The sequence below is a fragment of the Musca vetustissima genome, unplaced genomic scaffold (genome assembly GCF_032173495.1).
Source record: "Musca vetustissima isolate MV318-11 ecotype Yass unplaced genomic scaffold, APGP_CSIRO_Mvet_v1 utg8515, whole genome shotgun sequence".
NCBI classification, from domain to species: Eukaryota; Metazoa; Arthropoda; class Insecta; order Diptera; family Muscidae; genus Musca; species Musca vetustissima.
This window is the reverse complement of record NW_026873755.1, coordinates 120,153-134,493: the sequence shown is the minus strand read 5'-3', so window position 1 is coordinate 134,493 and position 14,341 is coordinate 120,153.

Genomic DNA, 14,341 nt, shown 5'->3' with positions numbered 1-14,341 from the left:
GGACCAATCTTCACGAAATTTTGCATGTAGGATGGGTTCTGGCCAATGAAGACCGGTTGTCGGTTTTTCTGGTCGCTCCAGAGGCCGCAATTATGGCCCAAACATCGTGAAATTTTCCATGGAGAAGGGGATCAGGCCAAAGAATAAGCATGGCTGTTTTCATAAAGATCGGTCAATATTTAGTGGGTCAAATGGACCCTGACTTTTGTGTGAAAAATTACAAAATTTGTATTCTATAGCGTATATATTTACCCCTGAAGGACATAGACCCGAGAAGTTTATATTATATCCAAGAGGAGTGGTTGACCTTTAAATTAATACCAATTATATTGTTGTATGTGCTCGGATGTGGGAGTTACACCTAAATATTTACAGGTATCTCCGTATTCGTATATTATTTAGTAACCCATTATAACTCTAGAGAGCGGAACTATAGCGCTGATCGCTTTGAAATGTTCCATGAGGTTCCAGTTATGGTCAAGGACAACGACTATAATTTTCGGTGATGATCAGATAATCATTTTGGAATGAAGTGGACCGAAACCTTAATTTTTTGTGTTATTATCGAGTCGATCTATAGACCACAAATGAAAGCCGAACATCACAACACAATCCACGGTGAAGGGAATCTGGACAATAGCTGTACTGAATACTCGTAATATTCGGAAAATATGTCAGTTTGAGGAAGAGTTGCTGTTTACCACTAATCGGGCAAGAGGGTGCAAATATCACGAATTATTGCCCAGGCTCGGAATATACATCCGCAGAAAATTTGAGTTCCGTGGTAGTTGTGTAGGGTATCGTATGGTCGGCCCCGTCCGACTATACTGCTCCGCTCACTGGTTTTTTTTTTTGTGTTTTCTATTCGAATATAAGCCGAACATCACAACACAACCCACCGTGAAGGGAATCTTGACTTGTAATAAGAAGGGCTGTACTGAATATTTGTAATATTCGGAAAATGTAAGGAAGAGGTGTTGTTGACCTCTAATCGGGTAAGTCAGGGCAAATATCACGAAATATTCCCAAGCTCGGAATAAGCATTCGCATAAAGTTAGAGTTCCGTGGTATTTGTGTAGGGTATCATATGGACGGTCCCGTCCGGCTATAATGCTCCGCTCACTGATTTTAATTATTTTTTATACCCTACACAAATATGTTGTCAGGGTATTATAGCTTTGTGCAGTCCCAGAAGTTTTTAACGCCGCGAAATATTGGTCCTAGACCCACCTTTAAGTATACCGATCGTCATATCTCGACTAGCTGAGTGGATCTGGACATGTGTGGCCGTCCGTCCGTCCGTATGTCCATTATAATTTGTAAGCACGATACAGGCCACAGTTATGGACCAATCTTCACGAAATTTTGCATGTAGGATGGGTTCTGGCCAATGAAGACCCCTATTGTTTCTGGAAAATTTCAGTTAATATTTAGGGGATGAAATGGGCCAAAAACTTTATTTTTTTCGGTTTTTCTGGTCGCTCCAGAGGCCGCAATTATGGGCCAAACTCCGCGAATTTTTGCATGGAGAAGGGGATCGGGCCAAGGAATAAGCATGCCTGTTTTGATAAAGATCGGTCAATATTTAGCGGGTGAAATGGACCCTGACTTTTGTGTGAAAAATTACAAAATTTGTATCCTATAGCGTATATATTTACCCCTGAAGGGCATAGACCCGACAAGTTGATAGTATACCCAAGAGGAGTGCTTGACCTTCAAATTGATGCCAATTATATTGTTGTATGTACTAGGATGTGGGAGTTACACTTAAATATTTGCAGGTGCTTACGTATTCAAATATTATTTAGTAACCCATTACCACCCTAGAGGGCGAAAATATAGCGCTGATCGCTTTGAAATTGTTCATGAGGATCCAGGTATGGTCAAGGACAACGCCTGTAATTTTCGGTGATGAACAGATAATAATATTGGGATAAAGTGGGACGAAAACTTAATTTTTTGGGTTTTTTCGAGTCGATCTATAGGTCACAATTGAAATCCGAACATAATAATACAACCCACGGTGAAGGTCAAGAGAGTGCAAATATTACCCAAGCTCAGAATATAGTACCACAGAAAGTTAGATTTTCGTGGAAGTTGTGTAGGGTATCATATGGTCGGCCCCGTCCGACTATACTGCTCCGCTCACTGGTTTAAGATTCAAGTTATTAGTTTACATAATTAATTACGTACCTACATCAATGTAATAAATTATTTTCATTGAGATAATTAGCAGTCCTTTCAATCACAATAATGGCTACTCTGGAAGCTTTCATTTGAATACCAAAAGAGATGGCCCAAACACAATGCTAATTTGTGTACCCAAATTCCATTTGTATCATTAATTTGTCATTCATGGTAATTTGTTACCTTGACAGGACATTTTATCCAAATTTGTCTTTTTCTCTAACCGGGAAGGATGTAGTAGGCAAGCCTAGTGCCACAGGGGTGTTCTAGGTTATTTGTAAAAATCCTTTGATGTATTTTATGGCCAATGCCATGTCTTCAAATCGTCGTAATTTCTCTGCAGACCATTTCTGAGGTTTTTTTCCTGGGAAGTTTTTGTTTTTGTTTTGTAAAATCCATAAACTTCGAATGAGAAAAAATCTGTTGATGGACACTTATTAAACATAAAATCATCAACACTTGTTACTCTGTCCTAATCCATTTTTCATGTTCCATTTTTTTCTTTCCTCCGCTTTTTACCCTTGAAGATATTTTTATGTTGTTCAACATTTTTTCCGGATTTGTAAAGTTTTTCTTGTTGTCGCTTCGGTTCATGTTAATGGAATGATGGTTGGTTCCGAAAAAAAATTGTGTTCGCATCATTTCCCTTCCATGTATTCGACTGACTATTGAATGGTTTAGAATGGTTCAAAGAAAGACAAAAATGAATAACTGAATGGATGAAGGCTACGACGAATGACTGTGGGTGACATGATGTAAATAATGAATGATTTGTTGTTGAGCTGTGTCCTGGCCCATGGCAATTTCTTCATGCAAGGATATTTATTTTTCACATTCATAACCTCGGCATGTGTGTGGAATTGATTTGTACATACACGAGAGTGTGTGTGAAAGTTCTTGTATATGTATTTGTGTGTCATGTGGAGATTTGTTAATAAATTACATTTTTCACTCACAGTCAATTGGGACAAATTTACTTTATTTGTTTTTCCTGTTTTCGAAGGACGTCGATTTGCAGTAAAAGTTTTTACTAAGCGCCGTAAGTTTTTCTCAAGAAATCTTTTTACGATTTTTCAAAAATTGTCCGGTGGTAATAGATAAATACACAAGGCAAACACACAAACTATGGATATGAAGAAAGTTTTGAAAATAAATAAAAAATACTTTGCAAACTTTGGCAGAACAAGGACTTAATCAGTAATTCCGAAGGCCTAAATAAGGACAGGATTTTTTAAAGATTCTTTTTCGAAGGCCTATATAAGGCGTGGATTTTTTTATCATTACTTTTTGAGGATGTATTAGAGGGGTGGATTTTTATACCCTACACAACTATGTTGTCAGGGTATTATAGCTTTGTGCAGCCCCAAAAGTTTGTAACGCCACGAAATATTGGTCCTTGACCCACCTTTAAGTATACCGATCGTCATATCTCGACTAGCTGAGTCGATCTAGACATGTGTGTCCGCCCGTCCGTCCGTCTGTCCATTATAATTTGTAAACATGATACAGGCCACAGTTATGGACCAATCTTCACGAAATTTTGCATGTAGGATGGGTTGTGGCCAATGAAGACCCCTATTATTTTGAAAGGGTTCGGTTAATATTTAGGGGATGAAATGGACCAAAAACTTTATTTTTGTCGGTTTTTCTGGTCGCTCCAGAAGCCGCAATTATAGCCCAAACACCGGAAATTCTTGCATGGAGAAGGGGATCGGGCCAAAGAATAACCATGCCTGTTTTGATAAAGATCGGTCAATATTTAGCGGGTCAAATGGACCCCGACTTTTGTAAGAAAAATGACAAAATTTGTATTCTATGGCGTATATATTTACTATTGAAGGACATAGACCCGAGAAGTTGATAGTATATCCAAGAGGAGTGGTTGGCCTTTAAATTGATACCAATTATATTGCAGTATGTACTTGGATGTGGGAGATACACTTAAATATTTACAGGTTCTTTCGTACTAAGATATTCTTTAGTAACCCATTACCACACTGGAGGGCGGAAATATAAAGCTGATCGCTATGAATTGTTCCATGACGTTCCAGTAGTGGTCAAAGAGAACGAATATAATTTTCGGTGATGATCAGATAATAATTTTGGGAGGAAATGGACCGAAAATTATTTTTATTCGAGTCGATCTATATAGGCCACAATTATAAACCGAACATCACAACACAACCCAGGGATCAGCATAAGTAATTGGAAATACTGTACAGAATATTAGTAATTTTCCGAAAATATGTCAGTGTAAGGAAGAGGTGCTGTTGACCTCTAATCGGGCAAGAGGGTGCAACTATCACAAAATTTTGCCAGGCTCGGAATGAAAATTCGCGGAATGAAAATTCGCAGAAAGTTAGATTTCCGTGATAGTTGTGTAGGGCATCGTATGGTCGGCCCCGTCCGACTATACTGCTCCGCCCACTGGTTTAAAGAATATATTTGGATTTTTATACCCCAAACAACTATGTTTTCAGGGTATTATACTTTGTGCAGCACCAAAAGTTTGTAACGCCGCGAAATATTGGTCCTTTGGTATTGGACCTTTAAGTATACCGATCGTCATATCTCGACTAGCTTAGTCGATCTAGACATGTTTGTCCGTCCGTCTTTCCATTATAATTTGTAAACACGATACAGGCCAAAGTTATGGACAAATCCTTACGAAATTTTGCATTAATGATGGGTTCTGCCCAATGAAGACTCCTTATTCGGTTAATATTTAGGGGATGAAATGGAACAAAAAAACTTTGTCTTATTTTCTGGTCGATCCAGAGGCCGCAATTATGGCCCAACATCGCGAATTTGGACATGGAGAAGGTGATCGGACAAAGTCATGCCTGTTTTGATAAAGATCGGTCAATATTTATCGGGTTATTCAAGTAATTAGAAGGGTTGCACTGTACTAATTAGTAATAGTTGTTGACCTCTAATCGGTCAAGAGAGTGCAAATATCGCGAAATATTGCACAAGATCAGAATATAGAACCCCGTCCGACTATACTGTTCACCTCACTGGTTTTAAGAAAATTTTTTAGAGAATCTATTAGAGGCGTGGATTTTTTAAAGAATATTTTTTGAGAATCTATTAGAGGCGTGGATTTTTTAAAGAATACTTTTGTGAGAATCTATTAGAGGCGTGGATTTTTTAAAGAATATTTTTTTGAGAATCTATTAGAGGCGTGGATTTTTTAAAGAGGAAGTACTAGAAGCGCATTTTACATTTCAATTCACTTTCTTTACTTTTTTAAGATTTTTTCTTCCACAGCAAATTTCCCGATAACATCATCACATTACTTTTCTATTCATTTAATGCTGCATTTTAATGCAACATTCTTCACGGAAATTTGCTACGCCCAACCACTACCACTATTGTTAAATAAAAAAATTACCTTTTTTGTTATCCACAAAAAATATAGTGGAGCAGAGCAAACAACTGCAAAAAAACTGAATTGTTCAGTGTGTGTGATTTTTTGGACACACCTTTCTAATCGCTGTGACAGGTCTGGTGGTGGTTGTGGCCAGGAAATTGTCATCAAAGTTAACGACGACGTTTTAGCAATGCAGGGACAAAAAGTAGTAAACCGATTGAAAGAAATGGATGAAATCATATTACTTTTTTAGTGGTCGTAAAACATATCGGGTGAGAATAGACCCTCAAAAATCCACGTCTTGGTTAGGATCTCAAAAATATTCTATGCAAATTTATGTTTCTGCTAGACCTTAAAAAATATTCTTTTAAAAATCCACGCTTTTGCAATGCAGGAAAAATATCCTTTCAAAATACATACGCTTTTTTAGGTCCTAAAAAATATTCTTGAAAAATCTACGCCTTGGTTAGTTCCTAAAAAAATCCTTTCAAAATACATACGCCTTGGTTAGGTGCAAAAAAAAATATCCTTTCAAAATACATACTCCTTGGTTGGGCCCTAAAAAAATATTCTTGAAAATCTACGCCTTGTAAAGCCCCCGAAAGAATATTCTTTAAAGCATTCTTGATTATTCTTTAACGTTTCCTTTTTTAAAGAACTCCATTAAAATAAATGTGACATTTTTCAAGTTAGTCTTTCATCACCCCTTACCACGAAATATATTTTTCACCATCATTAAAATGTGGGATTTATCACTTTGCACCTTATTTGTGGCTCCTTGTCTGCCATGAATGCAGCAAATAAAAAACACTTTTTCTACCAATAGTGTTTTTCTTCTTTATTTTTCCAACATTTTTCTTTCGTGTCAACAAAGTGTTTTCTTTTCATTTAGCTTTCATTTGGTGCTTAGTTGTCACCACTGAAGTGTTTGACTTTCAGAAAACTTGTTGAAGTTTTTTTTTTTCTATTTCAGTTTCTCCTTTAGCTTTTGTTAGGTTTTGCTTGAGTAGTTTACTCAAAGCCAAAGTGATAAATAGCTGATGAAGTGGGGGGTTTTTTGTGGACGCGTAAAGGATCCCAGCCTTGTTGGAAACTCTGAAAAAATATTCTCTAAAAAATCCACGCCTTGTTTGAATCTATGAAAAAATACTTACTACTTATTTACTTAGCTGGCTTGTGACATAACTTACGTTCCATAAGACGAGCTTAGAAAAGATTTCCAGGCGCGTCGGTCTTTTGCGCAGTTTTTCCAATTTGAAAGACCATTTTCGGCGATATTGTCTTCGACTTGATCTTTCCAACGTATTCTTGGCCTTTACCTTATGCGCGAACCATCAGCTGGTTCACTTTTATATGCCTTCTGGGCTGGGGCATCTTCATCCATTCTCACAATATGACCTAGCCAACGTTGTCGCTGCAGTTCAATACGTCTAACAATGCCGATGTCCGAGAATAGCTGGTACAACTCATGGTTCATTCGACGGTAATATTCACCGTCAACGCAGATCGGCCCATAGATCATTCGGAGAATTTTTCTCTCAAACACTCCAAGAGCTGCCTCATCTGGTTGCGTAAATACCAACGCTTCAGATCCATATAACAGCACGGGTAGTATCAGCGTCTTGTAGAGCGTGAGTTTGGTCTGGCGGGAGGTGGCTTTGCTTTTGAGTTGTTTGCTCAGACCATAGTAGCATCTGTTGGCCATCACTATCCTTTTCCGAATTTCAAAACTTATGTCATTCGTTTTGTTTATGGCGGTACCATGGTATAAAAAATCCTTTTCTACCTCGAAGCTGTAGCTCTAAAGTTCCACAGTTCGTCCGAGTCTACTGGACGTCTTGCTCATTGATACCATCAGCTTGGTCTTCTCGCCGTTTACTGTCAGACCCACTTTGGCAGACTCCATCTCAATTTGTTCAAAAGTGCTTGTTACCGCTCTCAGTGTTCGATCCATTATGTCGATGTCATCGGCGTAGTCGAGTAAAATGTGTTGTTTGGTGTACAGAGTTCCATTTCAGTTCACTTTTGCCTCTCGTATGAACTTTTTGAACCTTGTCCGAATCCTCGTTCGGTAATTAAGGGCTCCGAGAGGTCCCTTCCGACTTTAACTGCTGATCTTGTGCCTGTTAAAGTTATCCTGCATAGCCGAATTAATTTTGCAGGAATGCCAAACGCAGGCATAGCTTTATACACCTCTGAACGGATAGGGCTGTTGAATGCGGCTTTATAGTCGACGAATAGGTGCAATGTGTCGATGCGTTTTTCTTGGGTTTTTTCCAGGATTTGGCGCAAAGTGAAAATCTGATCAATGGTGGATTTGCCAGGTCTGAAGCCACATTGGTATGGTCCAATAATGTCATTGACCATTGGCTTCAGTCTTTCACGCAGTACGCTGGATATCACTTTATATGCGATGGGAAGGAGACTTATTATATAGTTGGCACATATCGTCTTGTCTGCTTTTTTGTGCACGGGACACAGGATGCTGAGATTCCAATCATTGGGCATGCTTTCTTCTAGCCAAATTGTACTAATCAACTGGTGCATGCTCCTTACCAGCATCTGACCACCAGTCTTGAATAGTTCGGCTTGTAACCCATCGGCACCTGCTGCTTTATTATTCTTCAGCCGATTGATTGGTATTCTGACTTCATCTTGGCTAGGTTGTATGTACTCTATACTGTCATCTATTATTGGTTCTGGGCTATATACTTCACTGCTACTATTTGATACCAGAAGTTTCTCAAAATGGTGCTTCCAGATCCACAGCACGCTGTCTGTATCTGTCACCAGGTTTCCTTCTTTATCTCTACATGAGGATGTGCCTGCACCAAAGCCTTCGGTTTGGTGTTTTACCCGTTGGTAGAATTTTCGGACTTCACTCTGACTCCTGCACATCTCGATTTGCTCACGATTTTTTTGCTTTTTCTTGTTTTTCTGAAAATACGTTTCTCCTCCCTCCTTTTCTCTCGATAATTCTCCATCACATTACACGTTGCTACTGTCCACAGGGTTGCCCTATGCGCTGCGTTTTTCATATCAGTACAACACTCCTGATCGCACCACGGATTTCTTGATGATGGTCTTTGGCACCCAAGTGTTGATTTTGCTACAGTTTGTAGGGAGTGTGCAATGCTCTATCATTATGCTTCTATATTATTATCGGAACAAGGGGTGCTTTCGTCAAGCAGTTAGGTAAGTTAAGCGAAGTAGGCTTTTGCTATCTGTTGTGTTAACAGTTTTTCGACGTTAAATTTCCGTGTAAGATTAGATCACACCTTTGCTGCTACATTAAGACGAGTGCGTACCTTGACTGGCACAAGGTAATGGTCCGAATCGATTTTCGCTCCCCGGATCGATCGGACGTCTAAAACACTGGATGGAATGCCTTCCGTCTATCACAACATGATCGCTTTGATTTCTCGTTGTTCGATCGGGAGAAATCCAAGTGGCCTTGCGTATATCGAGATGCTTGAATTTGGCGCTGCTAACTACCATGTTTTTTTTTTTTTTTTTTTTTTGCCGCGAAGTCAATCAACCACATGCTGTTGTCTGCTGTTTCTTCATGGAAGCTGAATATTCTGACGGTGGGGCCTAAGATATTTTCCTTTCCGATTTTTGCATTAAAATCTCGTAGTAGAATTTTAATGTCATGGCAGGGCAACGATCATATGCTGTTTCTAGGCGCTCGTAAAATATGTCTTTGGTCTGTTCATCTTTATCTTCGGTCGGAGCATGGGCGCAAATGAGACTGATATAGAAGAACTTCGCCTTTATACGGATTATAGCAATTCGCTCATCTACTGGAGTGGATCTGGAGACGAGATCTTTTATGCTCCTGTTAACCATAAATCCGCAGCCAAATGCATGTCTCGTTTCATGACAGCTATAATACAGGGCGTAATCATCTGATTTACCGAGAGTGGGCAACTAACCCGACGCCTCAACCCATTATTTATAGTTCTTATGGGTGAAATCGCGGCACATATTAACTCACTATTTCATCGGGCGATGAAAAGAGCTACCCCAGGTGGCACCACTGGGAGGTCAGTGTCCACAATTGAGATGTTAAAGCCAATCAGAACCGTTGCCTGGTATCTATCATCCCCTACGCCACTCTGAAAAAATATCCATAAAAAAATTCAACGCCTCTAATATACCCTGAAAAAATATTCTTTAAAAAATCAACGTCTCTAATAGACCCTCAAAAATCTTTAAAAAATCCACTCCTCCATTAGATCCTGAAAAGATGTTCTTTAAAAATCCTTTAAAAAATCTTTAAAATATCCTTTAGAAAACGAAGCCAGAAATTGTCCTAACAAAATTGTTCTTTCTAATTTGTTCCTCCCATAAATACATCTAAATGCTCCGTTGGCATCCTGCTGTCAATTTATTCTTCATTATTACACCTTAAGGCCAGTAAAATGATTATTTGAAACCATGTAAAACTCCACACCCCACACACCCATCTAACGAGAACCCAAGGAGAATAATGATTGTTGCCATTGCTGTGGTTGCTGTTGTTGTCTGTGTTCGCACACAACCAACCGCATAACATGGTTTTAAGTTGTCAATTTTGTTGTCATGGTTTCCCGCAATGCAGTCAATTTTAAGTCAGCCACATAAAAATCAGCAAAGCCAACATGGAGGGACCCCCTTCTCCCTCCACCACCATTAAGGTCAAAGGTATTAATATCTCTGCCGCCAAAGCAACAAAAAAGAAGGGAAGAAAAATTATTATTACATTTTTCACAGCGGCAACAACAACAACAATCCTCCAATAATAATAACAGGAACGCCAAAGGAACGACAACGATTGGGACCGCACACACAAAAGCACAACCATGCTCCATTTAAGGAGAACGAAAGAACGGAAGGAGGTAGGGTATGCGAAAAAGAAAAAACATTTTTAAATTTGACAGTTTGCTAAATTATAGACATTTACAACAATTTCGAGATGTATGTATGTATGGATGTCGGGTTGAAATAAATTTGAAATTTCCGCCACATTATTTTTTATGGGGTGGTGAGGAGGCGGGGAGAGTGGTGAGAACGAATCAACATTGACACACAACGGAGTCAATGGTTGGAATGTTGTTTACGAGAAATGCTCATGGGATACCAACACCACTCGATTCGGTGGGCAATGAAGTGTCAAAGTAAATCCTTCAAATGGATGGCAGCAACAAAGGCAACAAAATAATAATGTTCAGAAATTGACAATTTAAGTTGCAAAATGTGACAACAAAAATGTGGTGTATGTGTGAAAAATTAATGGGAATTATAATGGGTCAATTATTTTATGTCAATTTTTTCTGGAAGGAATATAATTAAATGGTATTAATAAAAAATCGCAATTATAAGGACATTTTCAAGGACTGGATTTTTGAAAGAAAAAAAAAAACGAGTACACTGGAAGGCGTGATTTTTTAACGAATATTTTTTCAGGGTCTAATAGAAGTGGCGTAGGGGATGATAGATACCAGGCAACGACTCTGATTGGTTTTAACATGGCGAAGTCCAGGCCTATCTTGGTCCCGTGGTCCGTGATGCCACCTGCCACCCACCTAATGTTGACGACCTCCGCAAACGTATAAAGGACCACTATCTGCGAATCTGCACTTGGGATGTGAGCACGTTGTACGGAACAGGCGCAGTGTTCGCTTTGGCGGATGTACTCAAAAAGTACAAAGCCGATATTATTGCATTACAATAAATGCCATGGAAAGGGACTGGCGTAAGTAAATCAGATGATTACGCCCTATATTATAGCTGCCATAAAACGAGACGTGAATTTGGCTGCGTATTTATGGTTAACAGGAGAATAAAAGACCTCGTCTCCAGATTCACTCTGTACACCAAACAACACATGTTACTCGCCTACGCCGATGACATCGACATAATGGGTCGAACATTGAGAGCGTTAACAGCCACCTTTGAACAAATCGAGAAGGAGTCTGCCAAAGTGGGTCTGACAGTAAACGGCGAGAAGACCAAACTGATGGTATCAACGCGCAAGACGTCCAGTAGACTCGGACCAACTGTGGAACTTGTCAAGGCCACCTCCCGCCAGACCAAACTCACAATCTACAAGACTTTCTTTCTGTTATATGGATCTGAAGCATGGGTACTTGCGCAAGTAGATGAGGCTGCTCTTGGAATGTTTGAGAGAAAAAAATTCTCCGAAAGATCTATGGGCCGATCTGCGTTGACGGTGAATATCGCCTTCGAATATACCATGAGTTGTACCAGCTATTCTCGGACATTGACATTGTTAGACGTATTGAGATGCAGCGACTACGTTGGCTAGGTGATGTGAGAATGGATGAAAATGCCCCAGCCAAGAAGGCATATACGAGTGAACCAGCTGATGGTTTACGCAGAAGGGGAAGGCCACGAATAAGATGGAAAGACCAAATGGAAGACAACATTGCCGGATATGGTCTTTCAAATTGGAAAAACTGCGCAAAAGGTCGACGCGCCTGGAAATCTTTTTTAAGCTCGGCATATGGAACGAAAGTTCTGTCAGGGATCCAAACAAGGCGTGGATTTTTTAAAGAAGATTTTTTAGGGGTCCAAACAAGGCGTGGATTTTTTAAAGAATATTTTTTCAGAGATCCAAACAAGGCGTGGATTTTTTAAAGAATATTTTTTCAGAGATCCAAACAAGGCGTGGATTTTTTAAGGAATATTTTTTCAGGGATCCAAACAAGGCGTGGATTTTTTAAAGAATATTTTTTCAGGGATCCAAACAAGGCGTGGATTTTTTAAAGAATATTTTTTCAGGGATCCAAACAAGGCGTTTATTTTTTAAAGAATATTTTTTCAGGGATCCAAACAAGGCGTTTATTTTTTAAAGAATATTTTTTCAGGGATCCAAACAAGGCGTGGATTTTTTAAAGAATATTTTCAGGGATCCAAACAAGGCGTGGATTTTTTTAAAGAATATTTTTTCAGGGATCCAAACAAGGCGTGGATTTTTTAAAGAATATTTTTTCAGGGATCCAAACAAGGCGTGGATTTTTTAAAGAATATTTTTGGGGCACCCGAGTTAAATTAAAACACATTTTTTAATTTTATTTTTATAAAATCATTTTTTATTTGTTTGTATCAGTTGATTTGTTGTTGTTTTTTTATACATTTCAATGCGATTTTTGTTAATAACTATCATATATATATATATTTTATTAGACTAAAACTTAAAGTTAACAGTACCGGGGGCGATTTAGATGAACAAGCATCATATTTGGAATATTTTTTTTAAATATTTTTTAAAAAATAATATAAATTTATTATTTTTGTTTTAGTGTTTTTTTGCATGAATATATATAATATATGTTGTTGTTTGATATATACAATAAAATAGTATTTCATTTTTTTAGATTTGGAAGTATAAGCGGGGAAAAGTGAAAAGATGGAAACACATGAGAAAAGTGTAGATTTTGGTTTATTAAAAAATATAGAAAAAAGAGTTTGAAATTTAATTATAATTAAAAAGAAATATTTTGGAAGAGGTATAGTTTGGAGGAAAAAATTTTAGAGTAATGAATTTTTTTTTATTAATATTTAAAAAGAAAATTAATGTTTTTAATTTTTATTGTATTGAAAGCTATTCACAATATTTCCAAATATATATTTTTTTCATTTTCATAGTATTTCAGTTTCCTAAAAGTTGTTTCTTTTTTCTAGTTCGTATATTTTTTTTAGTGTATAGTTGTTGTTTTTTTATTACAGTATGAAATATAGTAGTCATAGTAGAATAAGTATTGATTTTCTTCGTTAATTTTTATTATGTTTATTTTCAGTTTATTTTTTTTTTTCATTAATTAGTTATAAATATTATTGTTCAATTATTGTTATAAGGTTGGTTTTTTTTGTTGTTGGTTTTAGAAAGAGTTAGTTCCGGGTTTTTTTTTCAAAGAGAGAATAATTTTTTTGTTCTGTTCCCTAAAGGGGTAATAGATAGCAAGGTTTTAGTTGAGGAGAAAAAAATATGTTGAAATCACAAGGCAAGGTTAGATTTTTTTCAATTTAATTTTTTTATTTATTATGTAAATATGGAAAATTAAACAAAGTTTTGGGTCATTTTACAATTTCTTTTATATTTATGTAATATTATATTATATATATTATTTGTTAGTTGACCAGTATATGTATATAGTTAGTGTGTGTGTGTGTTTCAAACCATTGTGGCATTTTTTTTAATTTTAGTTTTTTTATTAAATTTTTTTCTGAACACTTTTTTATTTTCCTTAATCCATGTGTATTTCTTGAGTCATTATTTTTTACAGATTTATTTTTTTTCGTTATTTTTTCTCAGATACTAAGGCCACATTTTGAGACATAATCTAATCTTTTTTTTTAGAGGATATTGTGGAAGAGTAAAGTTTTTGTTTTCTTTTATTTAAAAAAAAATCCTAGCAGAAGACATACAAAATAGTTGCAGAAAAAATAATTAAAATATTGTATTTTTTTGATTGATTTTTTTATTAAAAAAATACTTTACATTAAAATATAAATGTATTCTAAATTAAAATATAAATGTATTCTAAATTAAAATATAAATGTATTCTAAATTAAAATATAAATATATATTTTATAATTTTTTTTTTAATTCGAAAAATATTTTTTTTTCATGAAAAGTGCCCGCAGAATACATATTATAATTTTTAAATTGATCAATTCAATGTTAAAAGCGAATATTTCTCTTTGCAACATGTTGCATTAGACATTTAAAGAAACATGTATAAATCAATAATAAAAAAAGTTGATGCAACATTT